The sequence below is a fragment of the Protopterus annectens genome, chromosome 5.part0 (genome assembly GCF_019279795.1).
Source record: "Protopterus annectens isolate FY-2018-M chromosome 5.part0, PAN1.0, whole genome shotgun sequence".
In the NCBI taxonomy this organism is placed as follows: Eukaryota; Metazoa; Chordata; order Ceratodontiformes; family Protopteridae; genus Protopterus; species Protopterus annectens.
This window is the reverse complement of record NC_056735.1, coordinates 1,340,078,590-1,340,101,136: the sequence shown is the minus strand read 5'-3', so window position 1 is coordinate 1,340,101,136 and position 22,547 is coordinate 1,340,078,590.

Below are 22,547 nucleotides of genomic sequence, written 5' to 3'. Positions count from 1 at the left end.
CTTTTTAAACTTTTTGAAACACTTTACATTTTATTTATTTTTCCTACCTGGTTGTCTATTTGATAACTGTCTAGTACCTGAACAGATTAACTAAGACATTTCTTTGGCAGGTGAGATGCAGGAATGCAGCATCATCACAAACCAGCAACAGACAATAACAGACTGCACGGACAAGACATTTCTTAATACAGATAATTAAATACTGCTCAGAAAAATAATGTATGATGGAAGAGTTATAAATATGCAATGAGCACAGGGGTTTGCATCTAAACATGCGTGCATAGTAATAAATTATATTTTAAAATTTTTCCTTGAAGAAGATATTTTCAAACTGGTGCAAGATGTTTGACTTTTTGAGAAAATTTATGCCAGTGAAATAACTTCTTATAAAGTATATTTATAAAAAATAATCATATACCATATGCTATGATAAAATATGAAATGTGCTAAAATATGATAAAAATGAGTGCTCATTTTAGAGTTAATAAGAATCAATGAAGTGTGAATCCAAGAATTAATGCAGGGTGAATCCTTATAATGATGTTTTATGTTTGTGGTTGAATGAATAAGAGGAATATTTAGAGAAATTATCCCCGTAGCTCTTTTAGTGCTTCACTGATAACCTCTAGTAGCACTTATGTGATAGAAAGTTATTCAGGGGTTGGGAGGGTGCCTTAATGGCTAAGGTGTTTGCCTTACAAACACAAGATGCAGGGTTTGAGTCTCACAAGGGATAATTGGCTAGGCTTAAAATGGCTCGCAAGGGCAGTTAGCTTAGTACTAAACTATGAACCTATGAACCTATGAGAATCAGAATTAGCAAAAGATCATTATTAACTCATTTGCATGTCTATGAATTGAACACAATGCAGTTAGAACAACTGTGTTAAGTGTGCTCTCACACTTTGCTGTTGCACATGCAGCTATAGGCAGACACACACACACACACACACACACACACACACACACACACACATGCTCAGTCACTTACACTGATGCATTATAAGACCCCCAAAACAGCCACACACAGACACCAAAATATCCTGTCTTTCCAATACACACACACACACACACACACACACACACACATGTAAACACACACATTACACAAAGGGAGCATATGTGTGTCTGTGTGTGCGCGTGTGTGTGTCCATCTTTATGTGTGTATTTGTGGAGGGGTTGAAGTGGAAAGATTGGGACTATTTTGGTGTCTATCTTCACCACTATCTGCTGTCTCATACTGGTCCCAGTATAGATCCCTTCATTACTCCAATCAAGATCTTACTACAACCTTCTCACCAGGTGAGAGCTTTTTCAATGGATTCATGGTTATCTGTTAATCCTTGTTTGTCTGATGGATAAAACAGAAAAAAAATCACTGAAAGCAAATTCAAACGAATATGATTTTAACCTTTTTTTTTTCAGTGAGCAAAACCACCCTGCAGCCCACATGTGGAATGCTGCCCCCACACACTCTTACCTTATACATATCAAATTCATGGTCACACAACAGTGGGGAAAGGGCAACACCACATATATGATGAAAGTGGCTTTCAGTTATAAGGTTATTACACTGTTGCCATTTGGACAAATAGTATTCAGCTCAAAATACATGCTGCCCTTTCTACAGGGGAGATGCACTTATCTCTTCCCCTTTGAGCTTCTGTCATATACCGGTCTATAGATTCACGATCCTGCTTTCATTCTTACTGCCACGGATTGGAGACTTCAGGTCATATTTTTCTAGAATGCAAAAGGGTGGCAAGATTCTGGGAAAAAGTACGGCAATATTTTCCTTCTGTACATGTTTTCCCTGTTACATTAGAAAAATGCTTGTATGGCAACTATAGTTGTTTTTGGAATCCTGTAGTAGCATGTACTACCTTTCTTTTAGTTTCAAGATTCAGGATGTTATGGGCTTCAAGATGTTCAGAGGCTCACACTGGCAAATTCCTCACTGTTGCATACATGCTGAGACAACTTAAATTATGGATGTGGCAAAAGGGGTGGGAGGGTTATCTGAATTGTTTATGTTAGTTTACATTTTCATATTTTGTCTGTCCTTCTATTGTTAATGCTGTTAGCCATGATTTGTAATTTTTCATGCCTACTGTTTTATTTTCTTATATTATACTTTGATTAATATTATTTTAATTTAATAAATACGTGGATTACTCATTTCTGTTACCTACTGTGAAATCACAGCGGCTAAAAATGAGTGAGCAAGAGAAACGAACATCATACTATAGCTGGAAGGAAAAACTGAATTCCTTCATGTGGAGTAGAACATGGAAGGTGTAGAATTCACACCCCTTTATCCATATTTCATTCTTCCTTATCTCATATTGTCACTCCCCTCACTTACTGCCTCTCATTCATCCTACCTCTGTCTTCTCATTGCATCTCTCACACTTCCTCTCCTTTCTACTCCTCTTCCCTCTGCATGCCTCTCACACCTTTTCTCTGTCTTCTCCCCATGGTATCCTTTCTTGTAACTATTCACACTCACCTCTTCTGATAACTTCATACCTCTATATAATGATATCCTGCTACCTTTGTAACATAAGACTGTAATTATTGTTTATGAAAGCTGTTAGTCAATGTCATTCTATTCATGTGGTTTATTATTTCTATTATATATATTTAATATTTCTATAAATGTATGTGCATGTGCATGTGTGTGTGTATGTGTGTGTGTGTGCACATGTGCGTGTACGTGTTCATGTGCGTGTGTGTGCGTGTGTGTGTGTGTGTGTGTGTGTGTGTGTGTGTGTGTGTGTGTGTGTGTGTGTGTGTGTGTGTGTGTGTGTGTGTGTGTGTGTGTGCATGCACACATCTAATCCAAAAAGCTCTGCCAGCATGATTTCATTTTCCATTCATGTTTGACACTGTAAACTGCTTCTTGAACAAAACAATGTAGCATATTCTTGTGTCTGTAAATATAAGTAGGTTTTTATTGCATATTCTTATTTTTAGCATTTCCTTGTATCTGTAAATATGTTTTGTTAATTTCTTATGTGATCCTATTCACCCAGGTTTTGCCTGCAAATAGTCCACTGGGGACAGAGAACTATCCCAGTTAGCAAATATAAATTAAAAAAATAAAATAAATAAAACTGCCATATCTTATGAGGGCCATGAGTGTAATGAAACTATGCACGTCACACCACAGTTCCACACATGTGGCACTCACATGTTATCTTCACCAGCCTTATAACTTCCAGCCAGATAAACAAACAACAGAGCTGTGGGAATTTCAGGCACCAGTGACTACTATAGGGTATGTCACCACTTCTATAGAACTAGCCAGGTAAATAAACCACAGAGCTATGAGAGACTCACCCATCCAACTCCATTGAAACTTAGCTCAGGTATAACCAAAACCCACCCCACCACCTGGTAAGAAAGGATGATGCTTCCTGCTTGACCCTACCCCTCAGCTGGCTCTCCCAGTGTCCAGACATGCTATCCTCCTGAATCACAGGCAGAGCTCCATTCATATCTGTCAAGGAGCTCTTGCATGGTGTGCCTCTCTTTGCATCCTTCACATTTGCTGATTCTTAATTATTTGTAACTTTCTTAAGATCATGCTGTATTGATATTACTTACATTAGTTTATGGGGGCAGCCGTGGTGACCTAGAGAAATCTCAATTCCCTTACAATAAATTCGACATTTGCCTAAATGTTTACTGCAGGAAATGGCCTGTACTTCAACTCCATTCTGAATACCTGTAAAACAAAATAATTATTGCTTTACAACAGCTGTGCATTATCACACATGGAATACGATGACATCACACTGACAAATGTGAAGTAAACAATTAAAAAATCAGACAAATTTGCAGAGCTGCTAATTGTATTAAACTTCAAACTCTTAATAATAGTGTATAACAAAGAAGATGTGGTTAAACCCAAACATTTCAGAGTGCCATTTCTGCAAAATTAGCCTCCATTTTCTTTTCTATTTTCTTAATTTAGCAACTTTTTTTGTATTTAGTTACAGTCTATTAAATTAAAAAAATCCCTGCTGTTCTGTTATCTGATTTTTTCATAAGTGCCAAAAATATAAAAAGTCTCTCTCTCTCTCTGTCTTGCATATTAGACTAAAAATATTGTCTGATGGTATATTATTTTTGTACTTGGGTAAAAATAGTCTCTTGTTAATACCAAACAATGAGCAGGTCTCTCCCTTACTGATTTTATTTTAAATTATCATTATTTTTTTATTAATTTCCTACACAAACAGATAGAAACACATGCACGCATGCACACACACACACACACACACACACACACACACACACACACACACACACACACACACACACACACACAGCGAAATATTAAATAGATGTCATAGAAATAATAAACCACATGAGTAGATTGACATTGACTAAGAGCTTTTATATATAATAATCACAGTAAAAAGCTTGATAAAATAATATTACAAATACATTTTAAAAATAATGCATACTAGGTTTAAAGAGATTTTATTTGCTGGCTTTACAGAAGATAAATACCTGCAAGTAAAATCAACATTTATGATGATAATGATAAACAATAGAAATTCAAATACAATAAGCAATTACAAAAAGATAAATACATTTTAAATTTGAACAGTCAAATCCTTCCAAAGAAGCGGAAATATGATAATCACATCTCTTCAGAGAAAGAGTACTAGCAATTAAATATACTCGGGAAATGCATTTTTTCTGATATGCAGTGTTTCCAAAGCTGACTTAATATAGAAATTAAAGTTGTCACATGAGTAGTAAAGGACAATTCTGTGCAATATCACAAACGCAAACATTTATATTTATGAACAATTTGAAGAAATGAGTCATGAGATCATAGAATTCCATATCAGTATGCTGTCTAAATATTATCTTATTTTTTCTCATAATTGAAAATTAACCACAATTTAAATATCTTTTTTTCTTTTTCTGCTTCTTCCTTTTTTTCCAACATATGTTGAAATGACACAACCCACTGCAAGCAATGCCTTTCTGATATGTCTAATAATTGCTGGAAGTTGATTTATGGTCAGGCAGAAGGGCAGGTAACTGACACTAGAACATTGGTGTACCCCCTCCCCTACAGCTGTTAAACATGCTGGCATTGTAGCCTTTATCTGTACATAATAGGGCCTCTTAGGTAAATAACTTACAAATTTATCAGGCCAAGCTACAAGACAGTATCAAAACAAGCTCTCCATCATTATATTAGATAGTATGCTTGGTTATAATATCCAGTAGAGAATCATTATTCAAGTTGCAGAAGGTTCTGGGCATTTCCATAAACACATCAAAAGTACTATAACCTTTTTCCATTTCACTATCAATGTTGCATATAAAGAAAAATAGCACAGTGGCTTTGTCTTGATCTCTTCATTATACATGCAGGATAAAGTAAATAAAGTAAAAATCTAAAGACTATCCTGCTAGTTGAACTAATGTATCCCTTTTAGCCAGACTAGAAATGAAAGCAGAGCTATAACAATACTTTTCTACACAACCTATTCTTTTCTTGTTTTTATGAAGTCTTGAAATAAAACAGATTTATAAACAAATACATTAGTAGATAGGATAGAAAATTCAATCTTTCTTTTGTAAAATGTGTGTCAAATTAATTTCCATTAGTGAAGGACTGTGAGAGTGAGTTAGAAGAAACACAGTTTTAAAAGCTTACTGCCATCAATAAGTATATATATATATATATATATATATATATATATATATATATATATATATATATTTATGTGAGTATAAAACATTTTAGATTAATACATACTAGTAAAAAAAATGAGTATAAAATGTTTTAGATTAATACATACTAATAATAAAGAGTATAAAACATTTTAGATTAATACATACTAATCATAAATAAAATGAGTATAAAATATTTTAGATGAATACAAACTAATCAAAAATAGAGCATAAAACATTTAAAATGAATCTTCTTCTTCTTCTTTTGGCTTTTTCCCGGTTAGGGGTCGGCACAGCGGATCACCATGTCTGCACATTGATTGGCAGTGGAGTTTTACAGTGTCGAGTTGCCAGCCCGGCGCCCAACCTTCCACAGAAGGCACACTCACACACACACTTAGGGCCAATTTAGCATGTCCAATCCACCTACAGCATGTTTTTGGGAGGAAACCGGAGCACCCGGAGGAAACCCACGCGACCACAGGGAGGACATGCAGACTCCGCACAGAAGGCACCCCAGCAGAGAATCAAACCAGAGAACCTCTTGCTGTGAGGCGGCAATGCTAACCACCGTGGCCACCCTAAAACATTTAAAATGAATACATACTAATAAATTAATTGAGTATAAAATGTTTTAGATTAATACATTCTAATCATAAATAGAGTATTAATCTAAAATGTTTTATACTCTATTTATGATTAGAATGTGTTAATCATAAATAGAGTATAAAACATTTTAGATTAATACATACTAATCATAAATAGAGTATGTATTTATCTAAAATGTTTTATACTCTATTTATGATTAGTATGTATTAATCTAAAATGTTTTATACTCTATTTATGATTAACACATTCTAATCATAGAGTATAAAACATTTTAGATTAATACATACTAATGATAAAGTGATTATAAACATTTTAGATTAATACATACTAATCAAAAATAAAGTGAGTGTAAAATGTTTTAGATTAATACATACTAATGATAAAGTGAGTATAAAACATTTTCGATTAATACATACTAATCATAAATAAAGTGAGTATAAAACATTATAGCTTATTATATACTAATCATAGAGTACAAAACATTTTAGATTAATACATACTAATCATACATAAAGTATAAAACATTTTAGATTAATACATAGTAATCATAAATAAAATGAGTATAAAACATTTTAGATGTATATACAAAAAATGATTAAAAAAGGTATCTGTGAACATTCCTTTATATTTGAAGCATGCCAGTACACACATTGTATTAAAGCTAGAGTAGAAGTTTGTATTTTGCTGATTTGGCCTCAATGTCCTATAAAAATGCCTTTTACACTCAGATTTTTCCTTGTTTGTATTAAATTTTAATAAGCCATCCAAAAAGATAGCTATTTTTATGTCATTTTGAAAATTTTAACCATTTCATTTTCATTCTATAAGGTGTTTTAACATCCTCACAATGCAATAGTTTATCATTTCTCTATTAAGAGACAGTAATTAATGACACTACTGGAGAAAGTAATATTTAACTTGTTTTTCAAAATGCCTAAGTTTAAAATATAATCCAAAGAAATGTGATAACATAAGCAAGGCCAATTAGTTCCATGTCATGCAGAAAGAATTTCAGCATGCAAATACATTTTAATAGTATGACTTTAATTTGAATGTTGACTGTTTTCTTTCAATATTTTAAACAAGAATTCAGCAGAAGACAGAAACAATATTATTATTAAGGTTCACATCTAAGACATGCAAACATGAGTTATTGTTTCTTTACTTGCTGTTATCCAATCAAGCAGAAAATATTTTACCCATGATGGATGGATACTGATAGGCTGCTGAAAGTGTGCTCTATACTTTAATTTTACTAACACCATGCTTAATTCTACATTATTTATGTTTGCATCTAAATTAAGATTAATAGCAAGTATTCAAAAGTATATGTAACTATTTTATTTGATTATAACAGAAACTTGAGTGAAGTAAACAAATTTATAAAAAATTCAGTGTATTCACTAATAGTATTATGTTCTCACAACTGATATTCATACATACAGATATGATAATAAGAGCATAGTGTAATGCTGTATCTGTAATATGCATGTGATAATAGCCATATGCATATTGTATATCACAACTTTGAGAAACCTGACTGGTGTACACAGTCTATGGTATGATGCACCATAAATGAAAGATTACCAATGACAGTCAAATTTTTGTATGTTTTCATATGTTTATTTGTATCAAGAGCCAATGTACACACTACCACCAGGTGGCTAGCAAATACATGACTATATTATGTATAGCTCACTAAAAACAAGTCTGACAACCAAAACAGCGATTTATATATTATGTACCACATGCACACACACACACACACACACACACACACACACACACACACACACACACACACATGTTATATCTATATCTATCTATCTATCTATCTATATATATATATATATATATATATATATATATATATATGTGTGTGTGTGTGTGTGTGTGTGTGTTTATATATGAGAACAAATCCATCTTACTCTCTTAAGGAAAAACATTAATCTACAGGGAAAACCGGTATGTTCTGAACATCAAAGTTGTTGGCTGAGCCTTCTTAAAACCAAGACAATAGCTCTGTTATTGGCAAAAACACTCATCTGTTTAATATTTTTTTTTATTTTTCAATAATGAAGTAAGAAAAAAATGTTTTTCATTAAGTTTCTGTATGCCCTAATGCAGTAGGTCCATTGACATCATATTTTTGACTAATCTTTTTTCTGTGCATTCCCCTGAATGTGAGATTAAATACCCTACTCTCTCTCTATTAAAATGGCAGAATTACTGCTTGCAGTAGCAGTTTCTAGCTAGAGTGTCAGCAAGCTTTTCCAGTGATGCTGTTTGATTTATGTTCTTTGTGATTTAAATACCTGTGATAATCCATTTCTACTACAGCTGCAATATAGTACCTGCAGTTCATTTTTGTAAAGCTATTAAGAATATGAATTGCAAGGATTAATCTTCATTTACTCTTTATATAGTTAGTAGCAGTGTTAGGTTTATTGACTTACCTGCTCTCAGACATTGCAAAGTAATTTCCAAAGAAGTAATAAAGCTAATGTTCCCATTAGGGAGAAGGTTGTAGTGAAAGAGTGTATGATTGTACACAGTAAAAGAGATGTTCATCCCTAGAGACTCAGTAGATATAACCCCAGAGGAAGAGAATGAATAAAGTACCATAAAACATATTGTAGTGAATTTTTCTTACAGAAAAAAAATCAAATTACAATAGATAATTTGATGTAAGAGTGATGGAGATAAACTGGTGGTAAATTCCTAAAGAATGTATCTCAAATTTTCATCCACACCCTAACTTCTGTATAATGAGAAACTAGACTAGTATAGAAATACCACAGAAATGGAGAACCAGTTAGACCTTGTTTTGCATGAAACCATGTAGGAATCATTTTTAGGGAAGAAAATACTCTTTAGGAGTAGGAAGTGTTGTGCTTATGAGGTGGCTGTCCTTTGCTACATAAATATACTTATCTTAATATAGGCCAGGAAGACTCTGAGAGGACAGACATTGTTTATCATATCATTATATGCAAAATTATTGGTGTGTGTGTGTGTGTGTGTGTGTGTGTGTGTGTGTGTGTGTGTGTGTGTGTGTGTGTGTGTGTGTGTGTTTATATCTATATATATATATATATATATATATATATATATATATATATATATATATATATATATCTATCTAATATAGACATTTTGAAGACATCCTAACAATGCACACTAACTGGGCATTGATGAAAGAGATATGAAAAAACATTAGTTAGACCTGCAGGGTATGCATTTTATTTTTACTTTCCTACCATCCTAGGCACAGGATGAATCATTTAGCATTACTGTACTTGCATCACTAAACATTCTTTACTTTTCCTACATCACCATTTGCCAGAAATCAGCCTTATCCAAGCAAAATAACCAAACACACACAAAAAATAACTCTTCCTGTAAGGCACAGGCAATATAACACAAAATAAACATGTGCAACCTTAAAAAAAGCCACTTAAACTAACTCTCCATAAATGAAAACTACAGTAATTAGAAAGAAATAAGGAAACAAACAAATAATAAAACACTGGCTGTGAATAGTCCATCAGAAAATTAAACTGCCTATAAATTCAACCTAAAACTTAAGAACGTATACTTAAAAATATTAAACTTACTGAAATACATAAACTTTAATACTGAAAATGGTGACCTCATTATTCTACTAAGCAAATATCACAAAATTGCCTAAACATTAAAAAAGATTAAAACATGACTCAGAACTAGAGATGAAATCAGAAATGAGAAAAGTTCTTCACGGAAAGTTATGCGAACTGCATAAAGCCCTGTTCAGCTGACAATCTATACAATTACTGCATCCCATTGATATGAATTGGAACCAGTAAGCCAAACTAAAAACAATGATTAAAAATGCACTTTTGTTTTGACTCTAGGTACTACACTGACACATCACTTTTTTCATGTCCTTTTCCTGGAAGTAGGAATATGACAAGTGATGACCCACAGGGATTAGGCTTCTCTGCTCCATGTCATACCACCCTAATAAGTTCCTGATATGCACTGTCCTGACATCACATCCTTTGACAGCTGATCACCTGCCAGTGCCAGGAGTTCTATCCAAAGCAGAATTCTCCCCAGACCCTTTACAGGAGGAAATTCCACAGGTACCTGCTGAGCAGCACATCGCCAGTCATGTTGACAGAGACCTTACCTCTGTGCCAAAGGGCCAGCTAAATTACTTTTTTGTCACTGTGAAAATAAATAGAGTTAGGTACACTGTGTATTTATAATTGAAGATCCGTGGGCAGGGGGGATTGTGCAACACCATGTTGTGTGCAGGGTAATTAGAGATAACTTTTTCAAGAGGATGAATGAAAAGTTATAACTGCTTTCAGGTTATGTTAAACATGCAATACATTAGACAAACCTGAATGGTGACAAAATATAAGCAGGTCTGGCAAACTCTAGAAATAATCTACCATTTACATTTGTATACAATGAACTGCATAACTGGTACTGCTCATACAGATATTCAAAATGCTAAATGGCACATTGAACATTAGAAATACTCATAAAGCAAGGAATCCAGGTACCATTATCTCAGGTGAGTTACAGGTCACCTAGCTATACGTAGCAGTGGTAGTGAGGACAAGGCAAGTAATGAGTACTATATAAAGAGGGTCTCTGCAGGTGTGAATGTTATATAAAGATGTTAGAATAACCTTATTTTGAAATTGGCATATGTGTAGGTATGAATGTTACATAAAGATATTAGAATGACCTCATTCTGAGAGTGTCATATAGGACCCGATTCCAAAAGACCTGCTCTCCATGTAGGTGACCACTTACACTGAGTGCAGGTCTTTTGGAATCTGTCCCCCGGTGTAAGCCTGTTTATAGATAGGCCTTACACTGAAGTTACGTCATATAAGCTGAGGGTAAGTCTTTAGGAATCTTGGCAGACTTACACATAGAGCAACTCCTTTGGAATTTGACCCATGGTTTTATATGCCATAGTTAACCAGAAAATTAAAAAAATGCAAATGGGTCAGCAAAGTTCAAGAAGTATTAAAAGACCTGGACATTGTATATCTAAACATGAATCTTGTAATACATTTTTAGCTGCTATATATGTTCATATGTTTCTGTAACAAATTGTTTAAGTACCTGTATGTTATCTACCCATCATATAATTACTGTGGAGCTTTCCTTCCCAGGCTTCCATTGAAAAGGGGCATTTGTTTTCCCAGTTAGACTATCTTGGTAATAAATGCAATAAGTGAATAAATAAAAAGGGACAGATGATCAAATAGGTCCTTACCGGAAGGGGGGGGGGGGCACGTACTTGAAATCATTACTTGTGTCAAAATTAAAGATTATGTGCAGCCATTGGTGAGTTTCATTTTAGGTCCATAAAAATGTTTGAATTTTAAGCAGGTAAGCAGAACAGATGGCACAGTCTGAAAACAAAAAGGACTGATTGTACAATAATTAAATTTAATTTTCTTTCAAAGACAGGGGGACATATATGTGCACAACCACCCATGAGGTATTGCTAGCATGCATAGCTGGATGTCATTGAAAACCTGAACCAAAACTAACACTGAACAGCTGCATCTGGGTCTGCACCATTAGAACTGTAAAAGTATATGTATCATGCATACTGGATGTCACATAAATCTATAATATCGCCACCACTTCTGTAATGTTAAATTACAGTAATGCAAACTTTGAATTAAAATAATAGGAGATAGTAGGCAAGAAAGTAGAATATTTTACAAGAATGCCTCCTTATATGTTATTTTCTTAATGTTAATTTAGTAGATGAGAGATAATCTGTAGAATGTACAGCATAAGAAAATGTAACTGTCTTTTCATGTTGACTTTAGCATTGTGCAGACTTTGCACATAATAATGTAAGATTTTAGTGCAGAGGCTGAAATAAGCATTTGGTTTTCTGTTGTGTGCAGATTTATGTTTATGACTGCGGTTTTGTGCATGAAACTTTCTGTACATAATATGAGGTCTTGTTTAAACAAGCAATACAAACTACTGCACAAAAATAATGAATAATAACATTTACCTTGAATTACCTTTTTACTGCCACGGTGGTGCAGTGGTAGCGTTGTTGCCTCACAGCAAGAGGTTCTCCCATTCGATTCTCAGCTGGAGTATGGGGAGTGCCTTCTGTGTGGAGTCTGCATGTCCTCCTCGGGGTTGGGTGGCATTTGAAAGACATGCATAAGGGAGTGCCTTCACTGAAGGTTGGACATTGAGCTGGCACCTCAGTGTTCGTGAAAATCTACTGCCAATCATTAGCGGACTGGAGTTCCGCTGTGGTGACCCCTAACCAGGAAAAGCTGAAAAAAAACCAACAACCTTGAATTACCCTTTTCTTTGCTAATGCAATGGAATAATGTTCCATTTATAAGGCATATTACATATGCTTTTCAAGTGAAACAGCACTTAAAGCACTGCTTATTGTGACCTAACACATCACTGTCAGTGACATACTTATTTCTGTTATCTTTCTATCTGCTTTTCTAACACAAAGCTGAACCACACAATTATAAAACTATAGTTTTTGCTACTATAAATGATGAGGTAAAGTCTTACATTAAATAAAACTTCACTGCACAGCAGCATTTATACATGTGTAGATGTAAAACAGCTGACCATGCCAGTTACTAAATTTACTTACTCATAATTCCTGCCAGTGCGACCAGCACAAGGAGAACCAGAGCCAGACGATTCATGGTGGATGCTTGTTTCTCACTTCTTTGACTGAATTGTGTGCTACACATCCATCTTTTATCTGTTGTAGATCTTGAAATAGTGGGTGGAGCAAAGAGATAACACAAATTGAGAAAGAATACTATGGCACACACACACACACACACACACACACACACACACACACACACACACACACACACACACACACACACACACAAACCATTTTTTACAACACAGATGCCCGCTCTGGCTTCTCAAAGGCATAAATCTGATGTGCAAAATGACACACGTTACTGGTTGAAAAAGAACATACAACTATTATTTTGAGAAATGGTGCATTCATTTTCAGCCATTAAGGTGTTTTTTGTTATGCCATTATTTTAATTTTTTAGCTAAAACAATGTACCTTGTAGATATTGTGCTCTAAGTTACACTAAGGAATAAAAATATAAAATGCAGAATGACAGGTACTGAATGTATGGTGATAGAAGCTTCCTTTTACCTTGTCATAAAATAGGCATGGGGATGAATGACATTACTAGAATAGAATTTCAAAAATCATGAGCTGATAGGCAGGATTCCAAAAGAAAATTGCAGACAGTGTAGCATGCCAAAGGAAGATGTAAATACACCAGTGGTAGATGCAATTTCATAACGTATGCTAAAAGAAAATCATGTAATTATCTATTCAGAGATAGAGAATTGCAGACTCCATGCACACCCCCTGGATTCCAAAGCAGAATGGGCGTGCCCAATGTGATTTAAATTTTATACCGTACTTGACTGTCAACTTTCTGAGACTACACAGTGGAGGCCATATGTGATGAATGTTAATGTAATTATATTCTGCAAATTCCAAGGGAATCCTCCGTATTCTGCAAATATAACTTAAAAAAATTGCAAATGGCATTAAAAGTACTTCAGCTGGTCATAATAGAGACAGAGGAAGATTAACAATGGTTTCCCAGAAGCCAGCCATCCAGTTGCAGAGCCAGGCTACAGTTAAGGCAGCTCTCTGAACAGGGAAAAATAGATAGATAGACAGATACAGATTAGATACAGAGATGGTGCAGGATCTGTGCACCACAAATATATGCTCATAGTCTATGGGGTAATTCAATGCTGGTAGAAACAAAAATGTTCCTGAGTCTGGGTACACTGGCCTCAGGGACATTTCAGTGGCATATTGGAGATGCTGTAGGCATGTCCCAGATAGCTGCCAGTCGCATTCTCACACGGTTCCTAACAGTAATATGTACCAAGGGGATGAATCTGTGCACTTCCCTACAACAGCCATAGAGAACAGAAATGACATGCAACAGATCTATGTCATAGCTAACTTCCTCCATGTCCTCTTTGCAATAGACTGCATAAGCTTGTGGTGACATGCATGAAAGGGCATTCTTGTGCATTAGACTGGAGTTTCAAGACACAACAACACTTCCTAATCAAATCACCACCTGTACCTGATGCTGAATGGTACACCAATAGAAAGGGGTGGCCATCACTCATTTGTTGGGTAGTGTGCTCTGTAGATGGCCTCATTACTAATATCATGGCAACACACCCTGGTAGTGTGCGTTATGCAGAAATATGGAGGGAAAATGCCTTGAGGTCTGCTTTCCAATATGAAAAAATAACAGAGATGCTGCTACTAGGCAAATACATGACCACTTGTATTCAGGCAGAGTACAGCAAACAAGCCAAACAAGTACTCCAACTATATAGCGATGCCTCCAAATAATTCTAGCTAAATGAGGAATGCTATTGCTTAGCTGCTCCCACTAACTAGCTGATGTTATTCACTGTTTGCAAAGGAATTCTTTGCTAACTTTTCTAAGTGAACCTAGCCAAGACCTCTTAATACTCCAACAGAGCAGAAAACTTAAAACAAAACAAATGCAATACAAGAAAAAAGATAAAAAAATAGAAGTAACCAAACCTTAAATGAAAAACTTTAACTCAAAATAAATTGCAGACAGAGATCAGCAATATCCAGACAGAGTACAGCAAGCAAGCCAAACAAGCACTCCAGCTAAAAAAAAAAAACTATAACCATGCCCCTAACCTTAATGTACACCTCAACTTAAAAATGCTCTTTCCATAGCACTACCACTACAAAAGACAGCTTGGGCACTTATCAGGAATGCATGCTTGGGCACTTATCATGCATGCTTGTGTGTGTGTGTGTGTGTGTGTGTGTGTGTGTGTGTGTGTGTGTGTGTGTGTGTGTGTGTGTGTGTGTGTGTGTATTATACTTAATGTTATTATAGTACACTGAGTGCCACACTTACACTCCAAAACTGGGAAAAAGACAGGTGTGCTTCTGACATCAGTAAGATGCTTAACAAGATTTTGTGTAGTTCTAAGAGGAGCTAAGCTCTATTCATGCACTTAAAAGTAACAGCAGACAGTGCCAGCCACCACAGAACAGCAGAAGAAACTGAAACATCTTTAAAAGGTGTTAGATATACTTCACTCTGCCACACTTTTAAACAGAAAGTGTGGTAAAGCAAAGTATCTAACAGTTTTTAAAGCCATTAGTGTCTCAGATGGACATTGCTTATAACTACTTTCTATTTGATAGGTGTTCTACGGCTTTTAAGGCTATAAAACATTGCATGTTCCTGCACTTTTTTCTGTGGCTGGTAGTACATGGAACAAATAAAGCTCCATACACTACAAATAATTATAATTAGGTCTCTCTGATCATAGCCCTTATTACGTGTTCTCACCATAGATGTCACAACTCACATCTTGAGCTTCAGTCTCAAGGTGTTTCTTGGCATCCATATATTGAACATATAACTTGGCTATGATCAGAGACCAAGTTATAATTCTCTGTATGTGGTGCATCACAATTTAGCCATTTAAATTATGCAAAGGGAAGGAGGCTATCAGCTTTGCTGGAGTTATATATGTATCTTGAAAGACCATGTAGTAGTCTGTAAAAGTTTTCCAAAAATAAGTAGATTTGTGATTAAAATATCACAATTTGTCGCAATCTGGACTTAAGTTTGTACTATAAAGATACCTTCCCAGACTTAACTTTCTACTTATAACTTTCCAGACTATTCATTCCATTCAGAGTACTGGAGACAAGGAGCACCTTGCAGGAGGAGGGTGTCATTTAAGTAAGCAAAAAGGGCATTTGTGATTCACACAACCCCCAACAACTGCTATTTCAGTGCATACTTATCCCAGTAAAAGCATACACTATTTGGTATGCCTGTTGATGACCTGGGACCAACTACATCTGCAGATTCCTGTTGTATAGTAGTGAGTCTCTCAGCCTCCCTTCCTCCAGGGTGGGAAAAGAGTATCAGCCATTCATTCCCACCTTTTCCAGCCATCTTCTCATAGTACTTGGGTCATTAACTTATCCAGGGTAATCTGTATTTCAGTAAGAACTTATACCCCTGTGCTGTGTAGTTGACTGTATTATCATAAACTGAAAAATAAAAGTTAGACATGCATCTTTAAATATACTATATATGTTTCTCATACGGGATTTCACTTGGAATAATTATACATTCATAGGCATATAGGATGACACTAGGCTATTGGCCCAGAGGTCCTTAAAAGCCTATCCAAGAATTTTGCCCATGTTCCCACAAACTCAGCACCTGTTCTCTGCTTTCCATAGGTGAAGTCATTTGAATCTTCTGGAACACTGGATCTGACAGGATAAATGTTTTCATTATTGCACATTTCCCTGGACCCCACTGACCATCAAACCTCCTCTAGCCACTGACCATCAAGCTTCCACCAACTGCTCAGGTAAGCACTTTTTCTCTTTACTTGAATACTGTACCAGCCTCATACACAGAGCTATTGAGTCACAAAAGCAACAGGCCTAATCAAAAAGTAAACATGAAATCACAAAGCATCAGTGATAAATTAGTTAAAATAAACAAACTTTGATAAAAGTGGGTATTTTTGCAACACCCCCTAACCACTTGCACTTAAGAACCCAAATAACCCTGTTTGAGGTATCTCTTCTTTCCAGTGAGGAATAGTTTTTGGCATCTTCTTCTTATTGTACAAGCTGTGTTTGATGGATGAATGCTCATAGGCCTTCATTCTTGGGGGTACACCTGCAAGGAACTGTCATGTATATATATCTTTGATCACTTATCCCTGGTTTACACCACTTTATCATGGATACTGTCCAGCGTAAAGGGTGTCAGACTTACAGCAGACCAGACCACCTCCATCATCCAAGAAAGGAGTCAACCTTGGCTGTACAGTGCCACCTCACCTTGGATGACTGATTTTTTACTTAGGACAACCATTTAAACAAACTTCATGTGAGTCATGCACTTGGCTTTATGCATTTTTGCCACACAGCTAACCATTTTACTGCTGTAGCTTTAATTATCTCTATTCTTGATACATAGCTAATAGAAGGACCTTCATTAAAACATATTTGGTGAGGAGTTAGGAAAGCAATAATGCCTGACAGGGCGGGCATTAGAGAGAAATAACAGGCCTCCTGCAGGTGGAGAAGGAGAGCCTCCACACTCCAGAAAGTTCTATTCTTTCCCTGTAATGTTCACTCTGGAGGGCATTTTTGTTCTTAGAAAATGGGCTATCTGTTAGATTGTTTTACATTTGTTTTATTATTGGGATATACTTTTTTATATTTTTGATGTAAAATAGATTCTCTGGATAATGTTTCAGAGTTGCTGTAGGATATGTTGGTGGAGAATGTATTTTACATCCAAAACATATTTTACGTAAGTATTTAAAAATGTGTATTCCCAGATACACAGACACACCACCATGCATTGGCTCCTCATTCAAATGTTGGCACTTGAAATGCCGACTGATGACAAGCCGAAAACAGAAAATTCAAGAGAAGAATGGATCTCGCACATCGCTCTTTTCTTTTAATCTTATGTTTTGCTTAAGGGCAAGCCCCCTGTACTCCCCAATATGAGAGGAGGCAAGCCCTCCACACCCCCAATACTTACATATATCATCTCTGAGACTGCCATATACCTTAGAGAAAAGGGAATATTCTGAGAAATGCCCATCTTGGACTTGATCTATGCAAGTCCATTTTTTTGGCCATTCAGTCTCTATATTTTGAGATCCAGTGTAGCAGGTCCCATCATTTAAAATGGTTACTGCATGCATTTTCTCACAGACACACACACACACACACACACACACACACACACACACACACACACACACACACACACACACACACACACACACACACACTCACTCACACACATGTAATTGCATTGTTTTTCTTTTTTTTCATTTTCCCACTCTTGCTAAATGCAGCTTACTTTGGCTACTTGAGTGATTGATTTTCTTTTTATTTACTTTTTTTACTTTTATGCTAATTAAACTGATTATGAGAACTTTATTACATAACTTTTTCCAGTCTGACTTGTCCTTATCAATGCTTGTATTACATGTAATATGAGAAGCTGTTCCCACTTTTATGGGGTTCATTTCCTGAGACATATTAGGAAAGACCTGTCTTCACTTGTCCCCATTCTTCTTTCTGATAAGACAGACCTTTTATATGCAGGCAAGGTAGTCATTTAGAGCCACACTAGGTGATTCACATTCTTTGAAAAATACATGCATCCAGAGACATAGCTTACAGTTGAAACAAATCATAGTGGTTGATTTTACAGATGTCATGGATGTGCAATGTTTTTTTTTTTGGGAGGGAGAAGCCTCTGGCCCCTCACACCCTATACTAATTATATATATTAACTCCAAGATCACACAGTATAGGGGAATGGGCTTATTCCTTTACCCCAAATATTGTCTCACACATCTGTCATCCATCTGATAGTCGACCAAATTTTGTCAAACAGATGTCAACCAAGCATAGTGGCAGCAGTATTCAGTACTCCTGGACATTAATGTTGACTGCTGATATTTTGAATTTCATTTGCGTTATACATTTTTGATCAACCAAATTTTCCTTTAGGGAATGTAACTGTAAAGCAGAACACATTAAGGTAACAGAATTGCACCATTATGAGGTGTGAGCAGTTGAAGTTACATTGGACAGTGGTGGTGTGTGCATCTGCAAACACAGGAAAGTGCATGTAGGTTGTTCTCCCTTGTTTGCATTGGTGTGCAATCTTAAGAGTTAGTATATATAAAGTTGCATGGGGCTAGGGGGTGCAGAGGGTTTTTCTTTGCAAACAACACTTATTTTGAGAATAAGATGGATCTGGAGTCAATGTATTTTTTGATACATCAAAGCCTGTGAATTTGATGCATGCTTCTGAGTGCAAAAAGCAACATTTATTTTAGATGCTTACCAAGGCCTGTGATGTGAAATTAAGAACCTTAAAAAAATAGCCAATGTGTTAAGCACCATTTTGCACAATGGTACTCATTTATGAATAACCCTAAAATCTCTCATGCTTTACCTGATTTAATGTCTGAGTTGTTTTGTCTGATACTCAAAAAATGCATATCTGGATCTGATGTCTTAAGCAGTTTTCAGATTGACAGCTCTTCAACCCAAAGTTAAGGAGCAAACCTTATCTTTAACCAAAAAAAAAAAATGGGAAGAATGTTTTTTTCCCCTCCAGCCTTTGCAATACCTGGGATATGATTAAAAGAGTCAAGTGTTTGTCTGAGACCATTTTTTTGGAATTGTTTTGGGTCTGCTTCATGTGAAAAATGGAGCAGCTATTAACTTTTTCCAGGATTATCCTGTGGTTGGCCATTACAGGCAAATCTGAAATGATTGGCTTCCATTTTGGTGGAGTATATTTAAAGAGATTAGCTGTATAGCTTGGTGTTCTATACTTTGGGCAGGATTCACGAAGCCTTCGTGTAAGAGTTATAACTCTTACACGGAGGCTGCAGTTAAATGGAGTGATGTCAGCATGCTCTGCATATTCATGAGAGCATGCTGAATCACACCTAAGGCTAACACTGTCCGTGTAAGACAGTAGGGGGTGTGTCCGTAGGCCGAGCCCTGCAAGCGGACATGCCCCCAGAAGAGTAAAAGTGCCCAAAGTAAACACCCATGACAGAGTCCATGGAAATGTGAATAAACACAACACAACACATGCCCCCACAGACTACGAACATAAAATGTACAAATGAACATCTCGTCATTTTTTTTAAATTGTAAAGATGTTTGCCCGTGAGTGCGCTCGTTTGCGCGGGCATGCCCGTAGCGCAGCCACAGTTAGCAGTCAGTGGGAAAGCATATAAGAACTAAATATGCAAAGTAAGCCAAGAAACAATAGTGTAGCGGTAGAGATGTTGGCTGAAGAGCAGGCATCCATGGTTCAAGCCCCCACAACATCAATTTTATTTTTAGTAAAATAAGCACGAAACAAGTCCCTGACAAATATGTACACATATAAAATCACATTTTATGTAAAATGTAATGAAATAGTCCATTTATTTTGAAGAAATGTGAGGTAACAAAACAATAAAAAATGCCAGATGTGCCTATAGCTGAGCTACAGTTTAACAAGGTGAGCGCATCTGCCCATAGCTGAGCAGTGGTTTAACAGGTGCAAAATGAGTGCCCGTAGCTGAGCAGTGGTTTCACATGCTGAAACTGTGTGACCCTAGCTGAGCTGAGCGTAATATGTGTGCTGACAGCCAAATGAGGCGTAAGCCAGAGCACCCCATTTGCATGGAGCTGCACACCGCGCTAACAAGCTAACCGATGGGCAACGTTGAGCAAGCTGGAACAAAACTGTCTTTACACAGACACACCCCCTAGCCTGTCTAGACAGTCATAAAATATAAAAAGCAGTGGCCAGGTTCGAACCCAGGATACCATGCACCATAGTCAAGGTACTGAACCACTAAGCCACAACAGCTGCACTTAGAAATGCAGTAATAGCAAATATATAGGAATGAATAGAAAGTGGAGCATGACAAAGCAGGTTTTGTGAAGTGGATACAATTCCAAAATGGCCAGTCACAGATAAGTGCGGGAAAAACAGCATATATAAGCCCCATAGGCAGGAATACACAGCATAAACAATTGTAGAACTGACTTGCAGCCAGAATGTCAGGTGTAGGTGAGGGTAGTTGCTTTCGAGCACAGAGGTGGGGCGTTGAGGAGTCCAGATACATGGTCTGGCTCCTAGTCCACAATCATGAGGCCTAACTCATGCAGAGCCAGGTCCTGTGGGGAGCATATAGGGCTGAGGCGTGGAACCGGTTGGCTCTTGATCTCACCAGTGCCACAGGGATTCCAAGGACTGGTGAGCAGGTCCATCACCACCATGCAGACCTGAAGAGATGCAAGCAGGACCAATTGAACCTTTGGATACAGGAGGCCCAGCAAATGCCCAACACCCCACTACTGAGTAAGTTACATTTAATTATGTATGTAAGAAATTAAATTAGCTGATATTATGGAGATGTGTATTCCAATATTACTTCATTTATATTACAGCTGCAGGTGTCCGATCTGCGAACCGCAGAGCTTATGGCGATAGGCTGGTGCGGTTGCGCCACCAGGCAGGTCAGTAATCCACTCCCAGTAACAGTGTAAAAGTGTTTGCAAGTATTGCTTGATTGCAAAAGTGTGTTGCAGTTTGTAATCCAAACAGAAAAATGAAAATGTCTGAAATAAAGTCTGAAATAAAGATGCCCCACCTGTAATATAATAGTACACAACCTGCAGCAGGCTGAAAAGTACAGCTGCAGAAGATGAGCAAATCACATGTGTGAAATATATCCCTGTTGAAATACTGAAACATGACAGAAGTGAGACTGCTGGAAAGGGTTGTAATAACTACAGGTAAAACATGTCAATAAAGCCTAGAGGTAAGTACCATCCTGAATAGTAAAATGAAAACAAGTGAGAGAGTGTGAGAAAGAGTTATGAAACCACCAATAAAGTAGTAATAACCCCTGAATAAAGTATACTGCAGTCAGTACAGAATGAAATGAATGTGACAAGTAGAACCAAACTGCGAAATGTGTCCAAAGTGTTGCTGCAGCTGGGATGTGTATCCCAAAATCTGGATATGTTGTTCTCAGTCTGCAATATGCAGATAGTATGATTGTCTGAAATATCAAACATCCACAGTTGTCTATAGCTATATAAAGCAAATGTAGCAGGATGATGTAGCTGAACAAAGCCAGATATGAACGTGTATGAATAACAATAAAATGCATATTGATGTAGCAGTAACAGTCCTATCACCAAATCGAAGTAGTTATCATAGAGGAAACTGTAGTTAGAACAGTAGTGTGTATATATCTGTAGCTATTAGAAATGTACAGCATATGTATTGGTATTTGAAGGTGTTAATAATATTTTCTTCACCCCACCCTATAACCACATATAATCCATTCCACGTGAAATTGGTATGTGCAATCACAATTAACACCCCTGGACATTTGTCCTGTTGGGTCATAAAAATTTGCATGTCCGTTGATGCATCTGCCCTGTTCATACATCCAAACCTGATGGCCTGTTGCCATCAATCAACCCTGCATGTTTTTGGACTGTGTATTGCTGTTCAAATTATGCATGTGTTATGCTCGCTGTTCAATGGTGTGAA